The following is a 6000-nucleotide window of genomic DNA, read 5'->3' as shown; positions in this document are numbered from 1 at the left end:
AACAGTGATGTAGAGCAATTCCTGAAACAAAATGGGCATTAATAAATAACTGAATAAACTAAACTATTAATTTTATAAGTGTTTTTTTTTTTTTTTTTTAGCAAACTACAGGTGACTTATAATATAGATTTAGTCAATTTCAGTCAATTCTCTTGAGTTTACACAGCATTCAGTTCCTCTCTACAGACCTGGCTGGCACCAACGGCAGAGTTCTGATGTCATGTCTGTTTGTATAAGTAACATAGCACGTGCATCTGGATACAAGTGTAACTTACAGAAATAATAATTAAACTTGGACACTGACAAGTTCATGTTGATCCATACAATTAATAAAGTTAATAAAATAGTACTGACAAATCTGAAGGTACATAGAGTCGAAGAGTTTAAGACTCCAAACAATACAAAGAAACCACACAAATTTTTAACAAATGATTACTCCTGATGAGGTAATCAGCCTGAGATCACGAAACCATGGCAGGGAAAAATCAAGTCCAGATCATTTGATTCACTTTCATGTGACCATCCCACACAGTTTCCACAGACAACAGAGAAACTTCCGTGGTCATTTACTGTCTTCCCTCTAGACTTTCCCTCTGGACTTTCTGTAAGCTGGCGTGAGGTCTGCTCACTAACCATTCAGCAATAGGCCCAAGAAAGATCACTTTGGGGTGGGGGCCGGGAGGTTCACTGAATGAATAACATAACAAACCCAGGCTTCCTCACGCATCTTAAATAAAGTGTAAGTTTCCTAAAGGAAGTTATCCCTCTGAATTTCAAGGTAAGCCTCTTCCTGGGGCCCAGGAACTAAAAGATTTTCAACGTTAAACAAGAGGTCTATGCCATTTACTTCTGGCTAAGGATCAGGAGAGTCGCCTGTCAAGTTCAATGCCAATGACAAAGTATTAGGGATTGTTTAGGAATAGTTCCCTTCTCTTGAGCAGCTTCAAATGCATTTAAAAGCTAGGCATATGCACAGAGAAGCTACATACACACGCACCTACACACGCAAGTGCATGAGACACATGATAACGCCGTAAATCACAGGAGTTATGAGAGGTATAGGCATCATGTATGCATTCCCCTAAGTTTTTCTTTTCTTTTTTGCTGAGTTATCATTTTCATGTTTTAGAAAGAATAATTAAATTGATATGTCTGGAAATTTGGCGTATTTACACAATTTGGGAAGATTCGATCATGGAAAAGCAGTCTGGGATGTGACATCAGGTGTTGACTATTTTTTTCTTAATCTTTCACTCATATTCCATACACTGAATGACAGCAGAGTCAGAACATCCTCCTCTTCATCATGGGACCTGTGGGTGGCCAGGACCAAAGAGCTGCCACTGACCTACGCAAACTCTTAGAGCTAAAAATAACTAGTAGAAGCAAAATGCCACGTGTTATGGCAATGGAACATGACTTCTGACACCAGGGAGAAGCAAATAATTGGAAAAAGACAAGAATGAAATTAGACGGGAGAGCAGTAGGAAAATTCTATGCAGAGGTGAATAAATGGTTTATGTATATTCCAAAATAATCCTTCATTAAAAAAAAAAAACCTAGGTGCGGCACCATCGCTCAGTGAGTAGGGCACCAGCCACATACACTGAGGCTGGCGGGTTCGAGCCCAGCTCGGGGCCTGCTAGAACCACAGTGACAACTGCAACCAAAAGATAGCCAGACATTGTGGCAGGTGTCTATAGTCCCAGCTACGTAGGAGGCTGAGGTGAGAGAATCGCTTGAGCCCAGGAGTCTACCAAGGGTAACATAGTGAAACTCTGTCTCAAAAAAAAAAAAACCTAAAAATAATTTTGTCTGACTAAATCTCACTTTAGTGGCCTAAAATAAGATACATAAATTTTCCCTTCAGTATTGAAGACTTAAATTGTGGTACACTCAAATATGTTAAAAAAATATTCATTAGAAGAATATTTATTGAACATCTAGTATCTGTCAGGCACTGCTCTGGGCACCAGGAAAACAGTAACAGACAAAACAACAAAAATACCTCTGACAGACATTAGGTTCTATCGTGAAGAGACAGATAATGAATAAGATAAAAAAAAGTAAAGGTACAGAATGTTAGATGGTTATAATTGCTGTGAGTAAAAATAAAACAGAGAAGGAGGATAAAATGTTTTAAAGGGGTGGAATTAGAAACCTTTACTAACAAGCTAAGATTTGAATGAAATCTAAAAGAAGGAAGCAAGTCGTCTAGATATTCAAGGACTATTTCTCCAAATAGTGTCACAATTTGTGCCAAAGAAATGTGCCCTGCATGATCAAGAATGATTTAACGTGGAGTGAAACACCAAAAGGAGAGAAAAATCAGAGGAATTACAGGTCAGATGCTTACAGCCTTGTGGGACTTTGCTTTGCTTTGAGTAAAATGCAAGTCAATGGAAGATTTTGAACAGAGGAATGAATGATCACCCCTTTCTATTTTTAAGGATAACTCTGGCTGCTATATTGAGAGTAGACGAAAGGTGGGAGATGGAATGGAAAATTTAAAAAGGAAGATTAGCTAAGATCTCATTGCTATAATCCAAGCAAAGGATAATCAGTCTTAGACACCAGTCTTAGACACTAGTCTTAAACCAGGTTAGTGACAAAGGAAGTCATAAGAAAAAATCAGATTCTGTGAATATATTTTAAAGACAAAGGTAGCAGGATGTAACACAGACTAGACGTGAGAAGCATTAAGATTAAGAATAAAGACTGTGGCCTGAGCAGTTGGAAAAATGGAATTCCATGGAGACTGGAAAGAATTTGGCAAGAGCAAGTTAAGGGTGATGGGAAATACAAATATCCCAATTTTAGGGAACAATTAAACATTGAAGTGAGATGGTTGAATCTTTATTTACAAGGAGATTCAGATAGAGATATAAATGTAGAGGATTTTCAGCATACAAATGGCATCAAAACCGTAAGAATGGAAGCTCACTTGGTAATTTAATGAGAACAGAAGGGAGAGCTGAGGGCTGAGCTTTGGGCCACTCCAAAATTAAGAAGTCAGGAGATGAAGAGGAACCAAGAATGGAAAATAAAAAGGAATGACCAGTGAAGTAAAAGAAAAGTCAGGTTCATCCTGGAACACAAGAATGTTTCAAGGAGGAAGTTATAATCAATGATGTTGGATGTAGATCAATGATGTCAGAGTAGACTCTGAGGTCAGGTAAGAAGGGTTTGAGCAAAGTTTTTCGTTTTTAGTTTTTAGTTTTAGTGACAGAAGTTCTTAATGACACAGACAAGGAAGGTTTCTGTGGAACGTTGAAAGCAAAAGCTTGATTCAGGATAAAATGAATCTATTTTATTTTGTATTGGAGAAAGTGACCATAATTGACTCTTCTATGGAGATTCACTATAAAGAAAAAAGGGGAAATGGGGCAGCAGCTTAAAGGGGTAATGAAATCAAGAGATTGCACTTTTTTTTTTTTTATCCGAGAAGACATAGCATATTTGCATGCTGATGGAAAGATAATGCTAGCAAGGGGAAAATTCTGCAGAGAGAACTGCTGGAGTGACTCTCCTCTGAAGGGAAGGAGTTTCCCTGGACTTCAGCAGGGACAATTCATCTGTAGGAACAAGACAAACAGTAGAATATGGGGGCACAGAAGCCAGAGACTGGATAGAGAAGGGAGTGGAGTTTGCTGAAATTCTCCCCTAATTGTCTCTATCTTCTCAGTAAAACGAGAAACGAGATCACACCTGATAGTAAACATTCAAAAATTAAGACTCAACATAATTCAAGGGAAAAACAGAAGTAATATCCAGAGAGAACCGGCTGAAACCTGCTGATAACCTGGCATATTTTTACAGACAAACTTCTGTACAAGGGCTCTAGAGAGGGCAAGCTATGCTGACGCACAGACAGTTGAGATCTGCAGCATAACCCGTGAAGAGCAGAGAGAGCCTCTGCTCTGGGAGCCTCACAAAAAGGAAACGAAAGTCAGCAACACTCGGCCAGATCTGAGTCTTGACTTCTGCCTCCAGTGCTGACCAGACTCAGCCATTATACAAATAGGTTTCAGTTTTACTAACCGAAGAGTTCTTTGTGTACTTAAAGGATTTTATTTTTATGTGAACAAAGAATGGAGAGGTAAATATTTGATGCGTGCTTCTAATCTGGAATCCCAGTTCACAGAAGTATTCTTCCTGATGTTTCAGAGACACTGACGCCCCTCCTGCAAAATATTTCAGATTTCAGAATTGACCTAAGGTTGACAATTGTTATATAAACTGAATTTTCTCATGTTTTAGTGGCATTTAGATCTTTATGTGTTAATTTTTGAGTTCAAGTGAAACACTTACCGTAAGGACCCAAGAAAATGATAAGCTATGAATGAAATGAGTCAGATCCTGTAATGAAACTATATGTAGCATTTTATTCTGTATTATAGATGATTAACCAGAGAGGATATCCATCTCCAATGTTTGTTCATTCATTCAGGATTTATTAAGACCTCCGGTGTATCAAGCATGTAGCATACAGCAATGAATAATACAGTTCCTTACCTGCATGAAGTTTATTGTATTCAGGAGGAAGAAATATAAATAATACACAATTAACATAATAAATAAGAATAATATAATACGTACGGAGGTCATAAGTACAACAATATCATCGGAATAAGAAAATGAGGAGACAGATTGCAATATGAAGAGTGTGGTCAAAGTAAGTCCCATTGAAAAGTTAGCATTAGAGTAAAAGCTTGAAAAAGATATAGGTATGAGTCATACAACTCTCTTCTCTCTGGGGAAGGGAGAGTCAGGTAGAGGGAAAGCAGGTGCAAAGGCTCTGAGGAGGGAAAGAACTGAGAATGTTTGCAGCAGTATGAGGTCAGCTCAAGGGGAGTAGTGAGGAGGAGTGTACTGGAAAACAGGACCAATTTTCAAGGTCTAGTGCAAAATAAAAATGTGGGGCCCTTGTCCAAATTTATTAAGAATTTTAAGAATCTTCTGAGCACAGAGCCTTCTGTGATTGCACAGGTCACACACCACAAAGGAGGCCGTGGTAGGAAAGAAGTGGAGTCCAACAGGTAAGGAGGCGGGGAACATATGTTCAAGGGCCCTTTGTAAAATCCTCCTCTAGGAGACATGAAACATCATTAGGATTTTACATAACATAACATACAGGATCTGTGTTGAAAATAGTTTAGGAGCTTAACTGGAAACAGGAGACCCCATAGGAGACTGTCGCAGTAATCTGGGTGAGAGATGATAGGGGCCTGGTCCAAGAAGTTCCCAACTCTGGAACCCACAAGATCGATTGGTGATAGATTTTATGTAGGGAAGCAGAGAAATTTCAAGAAGAATAAAAAAATGGCTCCAAGGTTTTTTGGGTGGAGGAACAGAAAAACTGAAGTCATCACAAGCTTAGACAAGGAAGCGCGGAAGAGGGTGAGAATCAGGAGCTAGAAGGCAAAGATCAATTCTGAATTCCGAAGTTTGAGACAGTGAGTTGGCACAGGAGTCTGGCGTTCGGGGGAGGGGTCAGGAGGGAGACATACATTTGAAAGTAATCAGAAAAGCCTTAATTCTTTAATGCAGCTGAAAGTAAAGATCTCAACTGATCTAGATCCTTCACACGTTCTAGGATAATCAAAATTCTTTCTACAGCATATTGCTGTTGACTTATGACATCTATACTATAATATTTACTTCTTACTCCATTCCTCTTTTTTTTTATTCCTCTTTTATTAAAAAGTCTTTTTTTTTTTTTGTCTTTTCTCATTTCATAGCATGCCTTGTCTGAAACAGAACATCAAGGAATTTGAAACATGATAAAAAAGAGGTTGGAGAAAACTGTTTCTAAATATCATAATTCTTTTTTTCCACCAGCACTAGACTTTTCTATTTTATTTTGGAACAGGCTATTTTTTACAACCTCTAGAATGATCCTTCCGCTACATAAATGTGAAGAAAATCTTTGTCTATTACATTTGTGATATTATTATTGATCTAAATACAGATAAATACTTGGGATAATTTAAATATTAT

The sequence above is a fragment of the Nycticebus coucang genome, chromosome 10 (assembly GCF_027406575.1).
Source record: "Nycticebus coucang isolate mNycCou1 chromosome 10, mNycCou1.pri, whole genome shotgun sequence".
NCBI lineage: Eukaryota > Metazoa > Chordata > Mammalia > Primates > Lorisidae > Nycticebus > Nycticebus coucang.
This window is presented reverse-complemented; position numbering follows the sequence as displayed.